The sequence below is a fragment of the Pyxicephalus adspersus genome, chromosome 6 (genome assembly GCF_032062135.1).
Source record: "Pyxicephalus adspersus chromosome 6, UCB_Pads_2.0, whole genome shotgun sequence".
Lineage (NCBI taxonomy): Eukaryota > Metazoa > Chordata > Amphibia > Anura > Pyxicephalidae > Pyxicephalus > Pyxicephalus adspersus.
In genome coordinates, this window is record NC_092863.1 from 34,189,312 (window position 1) to 34,206,919 (window position 17,608).

The 17,608-nt window shown below is 36.0% G+C and overlaps 1 protein-coding gene across 2 annotated transcripts in view; it reads right to left on the reverse strand.

Annotated features, from left to right (window-relative positions):
* Nucleotides 1–3,227, reverse strand: part of LOC140333494 (leukotriene B4 receptor 2-like) — a 12,641-nt gene extending 9,414 nt beyond the window's left edge. The window contains exons 1-2 of one of the 2 annotated variants that reach the window (XM_072415165.1): nt 2,887–3,227; nt 2,736–2,805 (exon numbers count right to left, since the gene is read on the reverse strand). The gene's annotated coding sequence lies outside the window, so the exon portion shown is untranslated. The other variant, XM_072415167.1, reaches the window with a different exon arrangement.
* Between the last annotated feature and the right edge of the window lie 14,381 nt (nt 3,228–17,608).

Below are 17,608 nucleotides of genomic sequence, written 5' to 3' on the forward strand. Positions count from 1 at the left end.
GACAGCAAGGACACTGGTTACTGAAAGAGTGGGTTGTGGTGAGGAGACAGTAGTGGTGCCTTTGAGATGCTTAAGTGTAACAGCAGGAAATTTTAGACCATAATCAAAAGTCTGGGTTGGCACAAATGCTCAAAATAGTCCTAGTTATTTTGTACTTCTTGCCATGTAAACTTCATTATCAGTTAATTATTATTTACATTATATCAATTTCACTAAAAGCTTGTGCTTCTGATGTTTTTGATATTCTTGGTTCAGCACGTTTTTGAATATCCCCACCTTTTTTTAGAAATCAATATCTTATGCCTAAATTCTGGGGTATGTTCCTAGCATTCATTCGAACTGTGACTTGGATAAGCTGCAAAATTATTTCAGCCTTGGTAATGGTGACACACCAACACTAGCTAAGTATTTCCCAATAGTATAAACCAGTACAAGTGTCCCTGGATGATTTCTAAATTCTTGGACTGATGACCACATCAAGGTTTTGATCTGTCTAGGAGACAGAAATATACAGAAAAAAACATGACAGGGGTTCCAAGTCATCATCGGACCATCATACTTTTCTGAATAACTCTCCAAAAATGATCATGCAAGTTATGAATTTTTTCCTGCTTTTTTGCGGTTTTTGCATGTTCAAAAAGGGTCTCATATATGCAAGCTTCCCATTCCACCACAACAAAAATAGAAAAAAAGCAAGTGACGTGGAAGAAAAGTTACCTTCTCATTTATAAATTCCTTCTTTGCAAGGTTATATTTAATAAGTTAGGTGGGGTTCATTTGTAATATTATCAGACTTGTCTGAACTAGGATATGTCACAATCCTTACAAGAACATAATTAATTAATATTTTAGTACAGCAAGCTAAAACGATTCCTGCGGTTACTGCAACTGCAATACATCTTGTTAAGTGAATTGTTTATATACCATTTTATATACTATACCTACAACCTCACACTCCAATGCTCTGAACTGGCCTTATAAAATGTTCCAATACAGCTTCTATCATCTACCAGCCACAAAATCCTTTACATAACTTAGCTCTATCCATCTGTGTAGTATATACTAAGGCTACCTTGTCGATGTGTTACCAGGTTTGTATAGCAGATTTCGTAACTGCTATATAAAAAAAAACAAAAAACACTACAATTGACAAGCATGGTATGCAAGATATAATGTGCCTGTCAACATATTACAAGTATTGCCTCTAGGCATAAGCATATTCTGTTTCTGCTATGCATAACTCGGCACAAGACATATGGAATGATTTCACTTTTCAAAACAGCATTAGATTAAAAAAATGTATGATGCAATATCCTACATTCTACAATATACTGTAATAGCACCTACATTTAAGCAGAAAAACATGTTCATACAGACATTTTCACACTTGCTTGATGGAGATACCTAAACTATCTCAAACACTGTTAATATTATCTGGTCAGTTTATCCGCATGTATGACTCTCTCCATTTTTCTGTTTTGGTGATGGTTAGCACAGTACAACATTCTGTGTTTTTATCCTGTTTCCCCCAGTTGTCACTTGCACCTTAAATGCTGAAAACAAATAGAATTATGTTCTGTGCTTTGGTGATAAATCTTTAGGTTTGTAGGAAATCTTGGAAAATGAGACTGACTTTGACTGGGACCCACCAGAGGAAGTGTGAAGGGGAGTCCACTAGGACACATGGCTTTCCTGGTACGGTGGCATTTTTTGTAAGTCAGCAGAAACTAGTGTTTCCTAACTAGGATTTCTCCAGAGGTTGCTAGTGGTTTCTTGAGCAATGAGCATTTTCTGCCTCCCAGGTAAGGGTGACATTCTTTCCAATGGCCAGTAATGTAAGAAGCATTCTTCCCACTTACCACCACTCTAATGTGCTGTGAGTTGTGGATAGCAATTATTGTATAGGTTCCCTAAAGACCTGAAAGTTATTTCAAGGGTTCCCCAATGTTAAAAAGTTTAAGAAAGTGTGCACTAGTCTGAAGTCGGAACTAAAATATTAATTTTGGGGGCATATGACTAGGGGCCAGTGGGTGTTTTCTCCAGTTTACTTGTTGGCCAGTCTGACCCTGGATGCTAAAAAACTATTCTTTTGGCCACTATAATAGGTTTTGTACATTTTTGTCTTCTGTCTGTTTCTGTTTTTTACTCTTTTATAGTTTCTGATACAAAATAATGGTATTTTAGTTCTTCACAACACTCTTTCAGGTTTTGGTAAGATGAATACTTTTACGTTGCCCTAATACACTGCAATGCAGGTGACATTCATTCTTAATGGCATGTCCATTGAAGTGCAATGTACAGTAACACATAATCGATTGGGGTATCAAATCTGATTTTGATGGAATTTGATTCTGAGGTCCTCAGGTTGTTTAGAATAATTTGATTTGAGGTTTTACAGTTCTAGAACACCAAAAAAGGGAGTTCTAGGTCGTGTTGAGTTTTGGTATAAATGTCATAAGCAAGAAATATACAATTTATTATAATGAGAAATATATTACCTAAATAGAATACAACACTACAAATAATTACATTTAGAAAGGGCAAACCAGAAAACGGAATATCTCTAGACAAATCTCATCCATTTCTACTATAATTTTACATTTCCAAGTAATAGGCATGCTGTTGTCATCATTACTCCTCTCCCCATTTCCTCAGTGTTTTTCAATCCAGAACAGACCACATGCCTAACTTATTTTGTGGAACATATTGTCTACAATATACTTTTCAGTACCCACCTGGTCCTGTAGTAGCCTCTGGATTAGCAGATTGATGTATAGGTTATCCTCTTGGAATTGTTCACTGTCACTGTAATAAAGCCAAATATTGCATAGATGACATCAATGGGAGAAGAATTAAATCTCTCAACTAAAAGTAGAGGTAACTTACTTTTACTGTCACTAAAAGATTGCAGACTGGGTTTATTTCTGTGTACGCCTCATCTCAATATTTGTCTCTCTTCCCAGTCTTTCTTGGTCTGCTTCCCATGAATTACAAGTTATTGGTCCATCCTTCCTCTCCAGTTAGAACATGCTTGTTACGAGTCACGCCCAGCTCATGCTTAGACAGCCTGGAGAAGAATGTTTCTAATTCTCTCTCCCTGTAAGCTACACAGCAAGTAATATTCCAAATTCACCCCAGGGTCTCTGAGAACACGAAAATATGCATTGTTTCCTTTTCCACATATGTTTGCTTTCACTTATTCATATACAAAGTCAGATGTATGTTTTCTATTTTTGTCTTTCCCAATATTCCCTCTGCCACAGTTTGCAGCCCACTTCTTATCTATGTCCCAGACTGACGCTCGGATGGCTGAATGACGTTGATAAAATAAAATACTTTTAATAGCATGCCCTAGAGAGGATACTGGCTATGAAACATCATTGCCGTCAGCTAAGTGACAGAGAACCATTTTCAAGGAAACTGATGAAGACAATTACTGCAAAATACCCATTTCCATGAAATTTCAACAATTCAAAAAAAAAAAAAAGGATCATCTTTTTTTTTTAGTTTCTGCTCATTTTAAATTGAAATCATTGTGAAAATATTTTATAATTGGACTGACAGTACTAGTTTACTATTTATTATAGAACATTCAAATGAATTAAGCATCCAGGAAAATTTCAGATATATTTTGTCTTCATTTTCTTTAAAACGTGTAAATTCCCTAATTTGTGTATCATCATCCTTGAAAATATAGGAAAATGATACTGCCGTTGTAATTATATTGCTTTAATTACCTAAGGTAACATGGAATATTGAGGGGGCAAAACATTATTAGTAACTTTTTTTCAAGTTAATTTATATATATTGTGAACCAATTTCACTGCACTGTACAAATTGTATAGACACACATATTTAAACGCTTTCTTTTTAAAATATATAACATTTAGTCATCTAAAATCTAAAATTTTGTGAAAATGTATTTTATTGCCTCATTTATTGAAAAAATAGAGCTGAAAGGGGTCACATAAAGGTATAAGGAATAGTCACCAGTCTCAGATATGGCTTCCACAAAACTGATCTTTGATCCATTACTTGTCTTGTTCTGCACTGTGCCTCGGAGGCAGACATCTTAGTAGGGGTTTTGTTTTTTGCCCTACACTTAGTAGAGCTTGTCCCCTGATGACTATGGATCTGATGACTTTTGAAGGAATACATGGAGAATTAATGAAGCAAAGGTAGAATAAAAGGAGAAACAAAGAGATGTGTGTTTGCAAGTCCCTATGTACAACTTCCTTTCTAGCATATAAATAGTAAGTAGTACACTGCTTTTTTCAGAATAAATTTCTGTTCTACTCACATTGTCCAGGTCCCCTCCTTCATCTAAAATCATCTACACTTTGTAGATTAAAAATGTGCCTAACAAAAAGGTTATAGCTATACTCACCTTCCCTGGCTTCTGCAATGCTGGATATGATGTCAATGTCCTTGCCAGGTAGAGTTATGTGGAATGTAGAGCAGCTGAATTCTCTTGAGAAGACTCTCCAGTCCATTCCAAGACTGCATAATTTGGGCTGTGCTGGGGTCAAAAGGAATCTTCCCTGCTTAGAAGCTAGAGTTAATATTTTTTTTTTCTTTTTAGATACATAGTTTATTTTTTATGGGTAATTTTTAAAGTACGAGGTGGTGCTGAGAAGTTCCTAGCTTTGCTCAGAAAGAAGAGAGCCAGAGTTATGAAATAACACATTTATCCAACATATTCCCCTCTGAGACTGATGCACTTGGTACAGTGAAGTTGCAGCTTTGCTAGACCGTTCGAATAAAAGTACTGTGGTTGGGCCGCAAACCATTTAGCAGCATCTTTGATGTCCGAAATGTCCTCAAAATGTTGCCCCTGCAGGTCTTTCTTCAAATTCAAGAACAGATAATAGTCCGAAGGGGCCAGGTCAGGTGGGTAGGGGGAACAGTGGACCAATTGGAAACCCAGGGTGTTCAATTTGGCAGCCACAACGTTGGACGTGTGCACAGGTGCATTGTCCTGCAAAAAAAGGATCTCTTTGGCCAACATTCCTTGGTGTTTCCTATAAATTGCCTCCTTCAGCTGGGAGGATAGCATAATACCCTCCGGTGATACTAGACCCCTGAGGTAGGTAGTCCACCAACAGAAAACTGTCTTTGTCCCAGAAAGCGAAAGCCATGACTTTTTTGGGTGATTTCTGGGTTCGGAACTTCTTCGCTCATGGGGACCTGCTGTGGCGCAATGACCAGGGTAGCTCGGAACTTCTAGCCTATTGTCAGCCTTCAGAAAGGAGAGCTCTGTTTGAGGGAATCTTGATGGTGATTAACCAGGAGATCACACACACGTATTGGTTAATGGGTAAATGTCCCTTTTAGTTTATTTGCAGAAAAGACAGTGATACATGTCCAATGACCTTGCAGATAAACAATAGTGGTAAATGTCCAATGACTGGGCAGATAACAGTGCTGGTAAATGTCCAATGACTTTGCAGACAAACAGAAATGATAAATGTCCAATGACTTTCCAGATAAACAGTGGTGATAATAGCTTGCAGACAAACCTTGGAGGTCATACATGGATGATCAGATGGAGGCTAGAGGATGCATGAGTAGCGTGGAGCAGGAAGCAGGAATCAGGAGAGCAGGGACCAGGAATCAGGAGCAGGGACCAGGAACAGGAACCAGGAATCAGGAAACAGGAAGTTGTCTTGATCAATCCACACTGGAAGGAAATCATGGAGCATTCATATAGTGCCACCCTAGTCTCTGACTGGAGCTCGTACTGGGCATGTGCAGAGTAAGGATACGCACTGAGCATTTGCGAAGTGCGGTGCAAACTGAGCATGTGCAATAAGGTTCATTTATACATAGGTTTGGTGACACCCATCCTTTACCCCATCAGAACCTCCGCCTCCCCCAGACCCCCCAGCTGCCTACCACCCACACCCCCACCAATAAATACCCAGACACCAATCTTGGATTTAAATTGGCTGGTAAGCAGCCCTTTATTTAACCACCATTACATAAACTAACCATTCAAGTAATTACCAACAAATATATAATAGTAAATAAATGACAAATAAATAAATACATTTTACACTTTTGTTATGCAAGCATACATTACCATAACATAACACTCCATTATTATTATTATTATTAATATTAAACCAGGATTTTATAGCACCAACATATTACATTGAATATACCCTAATTAACCAACAACCTAATACATAACCATAACCACAATATCCATAATGTTATCAAACTCCCGGTTATACACTCAAACAACCAGGCTGCAAGTCTCAGAATGCAAAATCTGCACCCAACAGGAATTTAACTCTTCTAACATCTCCACCTTGGCCCCAAGCTGACCAGCACTGCCTCAGGAGTCATGATCATCTGTTCATCCACAGTCACTAACCTACCCAAAAAGCTTCAAAAATGGGCCAAAACGGCTTTGGATGCTTCAACACGTTCCTTGTTCTGATCACTGTTCAAACATTTCAGCACCCACTTCGCTGAAAGCTTGCGCATGTCTAGGATAGTTGTGATAACAAACCCAACACGCTCCTGTGAGATGTCAAGTATCTGGGCTTTTTGTAGATATTTGCCGGTCCTCAATAATCAGCTCATGGACAGCATCGCAGGTTGCCTGGTCAGTTGAGGTCTTCTCGTAGAAAAGGAAAGCCAAATTAAGGCAAAAGTTACTGCTTTTAGGATACTGTTTAGACATTTCATATAACATACCAGATCTTCACTTTTTAAAATTAGATCCACTTTAACAGTTTATTTTAAAATGCTTACAAGACTATGGCAATTATATGGTATGTGCTTCTTAAAGATAAATATCTTGGAGATTAATCTGCAATATGCATTAGGCAAACATCCTGCCTGTTTATATTCTTATTAATATATGTTGTTGTAGTGGTCTAGACTACAATTCACAATAAAACAATGATCTGAGCCCAGAATGTGCCCTAGGTATTCCTGATGGTTACACTCGAGGTTGTTCCTATTATCTCCATCTTACTGTGTACCCTCTCCATGTTAACCTCTAGGACCACTTGAATATTTTTAAACTCTTTTACCATGTCCCCGTGTGCTTTTCCATGTATCTAGACACATCTTGGCTCCCTCCCACAATGAATAATATTCTTGTGTTTTGCAGGGTTTATGTTTTAGTTCAAATAGCTTGACACCATTGTATTACTTAAGAGTGTAATACTTTATGCATAGAGCCAGGAATAGGAACAGTGCTTTTTAGAGGTAGCACTTTATGTGTGGGCTTAACAGCTAAACTTTATTTGTCATTTGACATGTATTTATCTGTTTCCCATAAGTTCATCTGAAGATATCTTGACCTTTAAGTAACCCATGGCAGGAGAACACAAATGCAGATTCAATTCAAACGCATTAGGCCTTATTTATTAAAGCTCTCCAGGTCCAAGTAATTTGCTATTTGTTAGCATTTTTTTTCAATCCTGGACCATATCAATTTTAGGTTTCATTTCAGCTTCACTAAAGAAAGTGTATCTTCTCCAGCCATAAAGAGCTTTAATAAATCAGGCCCATTGACGATATTGTTCACTTATCAGTGTTAGCATGACCTCCTACAATGTAGTTGTATGCTACTTATCAACACTGTATTTGTGTTTAGTTAAACTAAAGACCTGAGGGTATATTTAGGTTTTCAGTTCTAAAGGGTAACAAATTGATACATTATAAATACTTACAGGATATTGTCACAAAACAAATTGTTCTTTAGATTACTAATATTGTACTTTTATTGTGCCTATTACATCATTTACTGATAATTCCTTATACATTATGTTTAGTTATCTAATTGTTTTTATACCAGTGCATTTTAGATTGAGCCTTAATGGTTTAATAACAGGAGTACACATGAACAACTATGGTTTATTGTGAACATATTAGTGGAGAACGGAGAAGTCTTCAGGTAATAAAAGTTATTACCCTGGAAAAGATTTGCTATGCAACTTTGGTATGCACACTTGTATGAAGGCACAATATGTACAGACGTTTCAACAATAACATTATGCACACAAGTATAATAATACAGTATGTAGCGGGAGCAGTCAATGACAGATGGGAACAGTGATATGCCATGTCTTTTTATAGATGCAGAACAAAGAACAACTGAACTTTCTGGGAAGCATTAGACATTTAACTGCTGCCCACTGGGCAATCTAAACTCTTACCACAAGATACAACCTGTGTAACTGAGCCAAGGCACTAATGAATTTCTCACGTTTCAGATTGTATATCCTCAAAGACAGGGACAAATTGTCATTACTGGAGCCTGTTAATATAAATCTTTTCCAAAGCAACGCGCCTTGGCTATGGCTATCTCACAACAGAGACCTGTTCTAGATAACTGAAGAATATTTTTACAAAATGTAAGTAGGCATTTATGAAACAACTGGATTGCTGCCAGGTATAGAAAATGGCTTGTTACTACTTAGGGTAAAAATGTATGAATGGAGGCCTACTGTGTATAATGGTAATACTGACAGGTAATAAATGCTACCATACTGACAAGTTTAAGTGGTACCATTAGCATGATATACTATAAAACAAACAAACCAGAGTTGTTCCTAATAGTGCCACTTCCCATCAGTCACCCCTTTATACAGAGATGTGTGGGTGCATTAAGACTCAAAGCACTGCTTTAAAGCCCAACTCCAGACTTGTTTAAATTTACATCTTTTTTACACCTTCTTAACATTTTGTTATGCAATCTGTCTTGATCTGACCCTGCCCAACCAATGTATGGGACCAACCACATTTCCAATGACCAGCAGGCCTTGGGCCAGACTCCCTCACTCCACATCCTGGCAGAAGGTACTGGAAAGCTTTCCTAATCGGTATGTGAAAACAGAGACAAGAAAGTGGAGAAAGAACACCCACACTTCCTGCTTCTGATCAATTAGAGTTTGTACTGAGGTCTGCCTTGAGTTTTATACTAAGGTCTGCAATAGGGGTCTTTACTGAAGTCTTATTGGTGGGTGTTGGCTCTTATCTTTGCTTAGAGTAAGTTTTGTAGAGCCACCTCTTTATTATTTGTTTTAAAACGTATTGTTTAGATATAGTGGAAAGAAAGAGGTTTAAGGCTCAGAGTTTTTGTGCAAAAAGTCAAGTGTGTATTTTGTAGTTAATACATACAACAGTGATACAGGTAATTTTTTCCCACCATATATCCAATTACCTGTTACCGTCAAAGGGTTTGGATATTTTTCCTAGACATAATTTTCCTAAACATCATACAATATATTGTTGAAAACAAAAAGAGGACCTGTAGTGGTCACACAATTCCCAACGCGTTTCGCCAATTATAGGCTTCCTCATGGGTATGTGGCTCCAGAGATTGTATGATTTCTATGTTGTACAGATACAAAACATATAGCATCAACATTTGCAATGTCATACAGTAATGCTTAAATTCTATTGCATTATTTGTAAAGATATTTGACACCTGATCATGGTTTACATGTTACTAGATTGAATATATTATACATCAGTAACAAACATTGAGGATTGGAAAGAAAAATAATATTGACATTTTAGTACAAAAGTATGTTAGTTTTTTCTAATGATAGCTACCATATTAGGACTAATTGTGATATAGTTGTCGAAAAAATCGATGACCTGTTTAGATAGGACCTATGTTAGACAATCAACTTCAAGCTTTCATATCTGATGTATTAATTAAACAATGTTTAAGGAGGTCCCAAGCATTCCTGATGTTGGCCCTGTCTGCAGTATGGCTACAGACTATAACAATAATCTGTAGCATTGCAGAATATAATGTTTGGCTCCTCTGGGGACTGGGGCTGCAGCTGAGGCCCCCTTTCATCTTAAAAGTTGGTCCAATTTGTTGTAATCTTTAGTTTTCCTTGAATTCAGGTTTGAAATGATTGGGGATGATGTACTAATAAAAACTTGCCAAAGTGAATTGTTTTCCCTTTCAAAGGAATAATTTAGGGAAGAATACCCAATCATGTGACTTTTCCATGCACATGATTGAATGGTTAAAGTCAGCCGAGCTTCATCTTGTTTAAAAAATTAAGGTAAATGTTCCTGTCAAGGTGATAATTCACCTAGTAATGTGAACAGCCTATTTTCCTTTAGTAAATCAACCCCACTGGGCTTGTTTTAACATTCTTTATTCATTACTTAGCTGCTTCCTCATTCAGTGTCTTATCTTTCATTTACAACCACTTTTTATCATTTAAAGCTTTCTACTGTCTAGGATGTCAACACATGCATACATTTGTATGGTATTGTTTTAGAATAGTTTTATTTTGGGAAATAGACAATAAAAAACCACAATAGGTTGTGTTGTTCTTTGCTTTCCTTTTTTGGAAATCACAAAGTTTCTGATTTATTACTTTTTTCACCACTATTTTACTTCTTGTTATTGTGTCACATTATTTCAACTAGTAATGAAGCTTTGTGCAAAGTTAATGTGGGAGAGAGTAAAGGAGGGGAGTAAGGGAATCGTGACAACAGTTTTAGGAATTTCTAGACTATCACTCATTGTTGATATTTCCAAGTAATACATGTTGCCTTGGTATGTCTGTAATACACAATTTATTCTAAGAATTGCCCTGGTTCTTCTATTAGGAATCTCAGGAGAGTCGGCCTAGTAGGCAGTAACATTACAGGAAAGTTCCAGGTATCCCTTAACTTGGGAGATTTTCAGTCATCTACTACATTGCTTTTTAGTCCCAAGCATATTGAATTGCTCACAAGGACAGAGGCTGGGAGAGATTAGCTAAAAATGGAATTTTATAAAATAGCTGGCGAATCAAGCATCTAAAAAAGCATTGCAATGTGGACAATTCCAAAAATAGCCTAGACTGTGCTTTTTACACTGTTAAAGAAGTAAAAACAATATTGGGGAATATTATTACACAGTAGTTATATAGCAATCTAAATGTCCCTACCATGGTCATATGTCTTTACCGCAGTCTAATGTCAATTTTTTTTTGGGGTGTAGCTTATTTACCTAACTGCATGTTTTTGGGAGGAAGTCCATTCAGACACAGGGAGAACCTGCAAACTACATGCAGATAGTATCCCAGCCGAGATTCGAACCTGGGACCTAGTAAATAGAGGAGAAAAAGTGAATTCTTCTATGTTTTGTTTTGTCCTTTTGTCTATAGATTGCTGGAAAATAAAATCATTTTTGCGAGACAATAAATCTGTTTTTGCCTAAATTGTATGTTTTAGTTAAATTGTAAGTTGTATGTATTAGTTAACTTATGACAAAGCTATTGCTAAAACAACTGGCCTATAGCTAAAATGTAAATTGTAATATTACCTGTAAATATAGTACCAAGAAACACTTATTACAAGAAAGGTAATACCTGTGTGTAATGATTTTTTTTAGAGAGGACACAGCAGTAAGTGTCTACCACAATCAGTAATTATAACCTTGGATAGAGTCCTCCAAACGGTAAGGGATGAATTGATGATCTAACTGATTTATTTCTATTTTAGCTTTAGCTATTGAGACCTGTAAGTAAGAGGTAAACTGTAAACATGGCAGAAAAGCTTAGGTTCCACCTACAGGGTGCATACAAGAATGCACATTATTAATTCATTAATTTTTATATAAAAACTGATATATACGTCTTTGTAATTATCATAATAAATAAGGAAAGAATATATGTACAAATATATTATATTTATAAACACTATACTTTTGAATGATAGAATTTGATTGTGCAAAACATGTAAGGGAGAACAAAAAGAAACAGAACCACAAAGCATAAAAAAAATTATGTCTTAAGCTCTTTTCATGACATTGTGCAGTCTGAACTTCTTCTCTGTTTTGATTTCTAATCCCTATATGTATATATTGCTGTAGATTTCTCAATGGGTTAAACAAAACTCATTTTGGTTATATTTTGAAATATATGCTAAAAGTCTCTGAAATGTTTCCAGTTAGATGATGAATAAATCTAACCCATTAGCAGTTTACTTGTCCTCCTGAAGAATAATATTATATTATTGAGAAATTCTTCATAACCAGACTGATATAAGTGATATTCCCTGCCAGTACAGCATGACATTATTAACCAAAAATGGAAGTAGAATACCTCTGTATTGGGTAAATAAAATGAATAAATTAATGTCACTGGAATGAAGGGTGTTGGTTTGAACTGTTATCAGCTATCCCTTTATCAGTTTAGTTCACACGCATTTAAGTATTTTTTTAAGAAATAAATATCAAAAAAAATTAAAATGTCTAAAAATATTTTTGGCATTTACCATATTTAGTCTTAGCTCTGAGTTTACTGTTACGTCAAATTTATATTGTGTTCTATTACATCTCATTTATTTTATTATAACAGTTTGAATATTGCCTTTAATTTGGTTATAAAATAAATCATGTTCTGACCTATTGTCTTTAGGTGTAAAAAAGAACTATGATGAAACGCTGTAGCAAATAATAGTATAATTGTATGAATAATAGTATAAATAGTAATAGTAATTGAAACTGTGCTGATGTCAATATCCAGTATTCCTATATACAGCAGCCCTCAAACTGGGAGGAATGGCAGCCAATCAGGGCTTGTAAAAGATATTATTATAAGAAGGGAGAGAACAAGGATGTGAGGAAGTACAGTCCAAATGTAACTCCAGGACTTGGTTGTGCTGTCAGACAAAATGTTCCTTCATCTCACATTTAGATAATTAGAATTAGGGAATCCTTTGTTCACTGAAACAATTTTCAAATTTGCATTTATCGTGTGATTCCCTGGAGTTCATCTTTAAAATAGCCCAACTATCCCCAACCCAGTGTTTCTCAGCCAAGGTTCCCCCATGTTAAAAAGGTTGAGAAAGACTGCCCAAAGTCATCAGTACCCTTCTCCACTGCTCAGTCTTCTTCCTACAAATTCAAAACATTCAAACTTACATACAAAATTGCAACCACACTGAATGGCACACCTCCTGTTCCCCTTATGACAATACTTGTGTTCGGCCATGAAAAGGCCCAAGTGCAGCATTCTGGCAGGTGATGTGCTAAATGTTTCCCCATACCCATAAATACTATCATTTTAAAGAGATTCTGGTGATAATTTAGGTTGTTAGGAGTGTAGAAACTACCTTGTCCCACCATCTGGTGCCTATATTTGCTGGGTGGGTTGATTAGGATTGTTTTGTTATTATAACAATTTTGCTTTAAGTGTTTTTTTGGCTTCTAAAATCTAAGCTTGCAAGAACTAATCAAAGCCAAAATGAGTTTTAGTTTCTAACAAATATGGGGATTAAAGTAGTTTTTATTGATCAAGATTGTTCACTGTGATAAGGCAATAGAATTGGCAAAACATTTCAATGAGGCTGAACATGCTGAACTGTTTGTACTTCTTAACTAGCAATTTAATTATTAAGTGGCAGTAAAGCAAAGCAGAGTAGTTTAAAAATACCAACATGTATTCACTATTGCATTGATTTTCCAGCTTCTTGCCTATTTCAATAAAATCAACATCAGAACAAATTGCAGAAAATGCAAATAGTACTTGCTGAGAGATTACATTATATCCAATACCATGTAAGCTTTCCCTGCCCGATTGTTCAACATGCAAAAAGAAACTCTTTTTATTCAACAAATATCTTGCTGTGTACAATGGTAAAAGTAAAAGTAATTAAATATATTTGGTGACAAGTGTGTGATTGATGCACGTACTGGTTAGTGTGTTTTGTCAGTGAAGGTCTGGAATGAAGGATGTGGGTTTGAACTGGTATCAGCTATCCCTTCCATATCAGTTTCGTTCACAGGCATATTCACATTTTTTAAAAATTAAACATCTAAAAAAATTGCCATTTACTATATTTAGTCTTAGCTCTAAGTTTGACTTTTTATAATCAATGATGCAAGAGCAAAGTCATTTAGAAGGTAAAGTGCTTGAGCACAAATACATACTAAAATGTGAATAATTGCATATCACATGCTGATTGATACAACGAGGAATAACTTCTACTATAAAGATATATATCTACTATATCCACTATTATTTGAGTTTTACATTTGTAAATGCATTTATTTTTTAAGTAAACAAGGTGATGGTTTGAGCAGTCCAGTGTACTTGCCTCTATAAAGTGACCTTTAAAATTTTTCTTTTGTGCTCCACATTGTTAGCTCACATGGACACATATTTGATTTGAAAAACAATGCCTGGCTGGAGCCTTCAAAGCTGGACATTTATGCCATACCTGGACATTTATGTCATTCTGCATTACCTTCTAACTTTTTTGTTTGAACAGCTTTGTTTTCTCACTTCAGTGAAATGGATTCTCCTGTAAGGTGAAACTGATGATCGACTGGTTTAAAGTAAACTGGATAGATTTACAGTAACTTCTTACACACCCTATCAGAAATTCTTCTTCTGTGGGATCTAATTCTAATTCCAAGTAAAATAAATGTTTAGCTAAAATTCCAAACACTGCCATGTTACCAAGTTTTTTAAAGCAGCTTTTACCTGACTGTTTTTTAAAGTGTAGATGAATGGGCTTAGAAGAGGTGTTACAATCCCAGTCAAAAGTGCTGACAGTTTACTGATGTCAAAGGCCGCCATTGTAATGCCTCTCATACACAGAAAAAGTGAACTTCCATAAATGATAACTACAATAATAAGATGGGAGACACATGTAGAAAAAGATTTCCATCTCTCACCTATCTTGGATGTCCTGATTATAGCTAATATTATACAACCATATGATGTTAATATGCAAATTAAAGATGCAAATACAACCAAAAATGAGCAACAAAGGTTAACAACATGAATGATCCTGGTGTCAGAGCAGGTAAGTTTTAGAAGTTGTTCTGCATCACAGAAAAAGTGATCAATGACATTAGGTCCACAGAAATTAAGGTTACCAATAAGAAGGGTTGGGACAAAAGTATCCGCAAATCCAATTAACCAAAAACCCAGAGTAAGGTACAAGCAGAAATTGGAGGTCATTACCGATGTATAGCGCAAAGGGTGACATACAGCTGTATACCTGTCAAAAGACATGACAGCAAGGAGAAGCAGTTCAACTGAACCTAGCAAAAAATAGAAATAGCATTGTGTTAGACAACCCTGGAAGGAGATTGATCTATTTCCACTTGCTAGGATGGTGAGAAATTTGGGTATAATGGAAGAAGTAAAACAAATGTCAAGGATGGATAGGTTGACCAAAAAATAATACATTGGAATGTGAAGAGAGTGGCTTTTCCAGACAGTTAAAATGATAAGGATGTTTCCAGACAAAGTGACAATGTGGATGAAAAGCAGAAATGAAAAGGAAAGAGCCCTCATTGCAAAAGTCATTGGAAATGCTGCCAAGGTGAAGGTAATCACACTACTTCTGTTTTCCATAAAGATCAGATTTTTTTGGAAAAGACTCACAGATGAAACTTCTTGGTCATTTACATTTTTAAAATAGGAATATATTATTTGCATGAATACATTTCGGGAGGTTAAACTTAAAAAAACAAAAACAAAAAACAAAAACAAAACAAAAACATCAATTTCAAAGCTTGAATTAAATTAGAACAAATAATTTAGTACATTAACATTGCAATAAAATATAATATGATAAAATGTTTATATTAGATTTTTTATCACATATTTCTTAAAGACCAGGCTATACCTCTCTCCTAAGTTGATGATTTAGATAGACGGTAATTGACAATATGCATTTACCTAAATATTAGTACAATATTTCAAATCTGACCCACTGATAACTTGATAACCATTTATGCCATTTACACTGAAGTCCTGCACACTTTGAATGCTAAAAGCATTTTTACAGTATAATTTTTTTTTTTAGGTTGTATGTCTGGTATTCCAAATGTATTCGTTGCAGAATTATTCACTTGTTTTTACCAAGGATTCATGGATATACTAGCTAATGGTAATTTTGCACACATTTATACTAAAGCACCATAATGTTTTGTGTGGTTAAAAAAAATTCTAATTATTTAAACTTAGGGGATAAAGTCTGATGGGACTCCCTATTATTATTCTAATTATTATTAATAATTTTACCCTTTAATGTTACTTAATGTAAAATCTCACTCAATTTAGTAAATCACGGTGACAAAATAAATAAAATCATGCTATTTATATGCAAATATTTTTGTCATTCAAGAGTCCATGCACCAGTGTCCACTTTGTATCATAAAGTTTATTATTTTCCACTGTACTGCTTTTATGTTTTTAGCAGTTTGTCTGATTCTTGCAGTAAGACTTATTTCAGACTAGCGTTTTTTACGACCTAAACCCAACCATATTTGCACTGCTAAGAAAGGGTTTGGGTCATTTGGAAAAATACTTTACAACTGAAATTTTACTTTGAAAGGCCATTTCTCTTCAGTGCTTCACAGCTCTTGTGGGGCTCTGTTTATAAAACATGGAATTAGACACTCCCTAAAACATTCCATTGTGGAAATCTTGGCAGTAATTGATTCCCACAAAGGAATGTTTGAGGGAATGTCTAGTTCCATGTTTTATAAAGGGAGCCTGTGGTCATCATCTTCATCATGAAACAACTTTGTGGTCTTTCTGTGGATCAAATTGTTGAGCTACTGTGGAGTAGGGAGGAGTGAGAAGGCCTCTGTCTCACGAAAATGTCCTCGAACTTCTGGTGGGTTTGCGAAATTTCGGCGAATCGGTTTCATGAATTCCATTAAAGTCAATAAGCCAACTTGAAACATTATTAGCAAAGCCCCTATACATGTTAGAACCACCGAATTTGCTAGGTATGTGTAGAAGAAAATAGCAACAAGGGAAAAATACAAAAGTTCCAAAAGAAATTATGGTTTTCCAGAAAATGGCAGGCAAAGTGACAGCAGGCAAATAGGATTTTTCAGTTGTAATCCGATTGTCATACAATGTATGACAATTGGATTGCAATATAATATTTGTTTACATTTAACCACCTGGTGAGAAAAACTCGGGGTTAACGAAAATTGCAAAAGTTTTTACCCCGAGCATGCTCGGGCTTAACGGCCAGGTGGTTAATGTACGAACCCCTATTTATTTATATAGCTGCATAATTTGTTTATGCTATATAAATCGTGTTTATTAAAAATAATTGCTATCTGGCACCATGACCTGGATGACATGTGTTAGGAACGCCACACATAAAGTTGTGGACAAGTAGTGCGGTGACATTAGGCAAAAGGATGGAGGACCAGAGACGAAATGTGGGTCAGCGATAACAGTAGCAGTGTGTGGCCTCTGGTCAGCTAGCGCCAGGCAGACCGCATTGGTATGTGTCATGGAGAGCTGGGTGTATTGCATTGTCAATGCCACTCAGAAATGTGTAATACAATTTTTATGAATGGAGTACTGACAGGTGGCAGCAGCAGAGAAGGCGGTGGGTCCTGAGAGGAAGCGTGGACCGCATTGGTAACTGGCATCTAGAGATGGGTATAGTGCATGTCAATGCCACCCAGAAGTGTACAATTTTAGTGAATGGAGTACTGACAGGGGGCAGCAGTAACACCAGGAGGAGGAGGAGGTGGGCCCTAAGAAGGAGCCGCGCCTGCATTGGTAACTGGCATCTAGAGCTGCGTGTAGTACATCGTCAACGCCACCCAGAAGTATACAATTTTAGTGAATGGAGTACT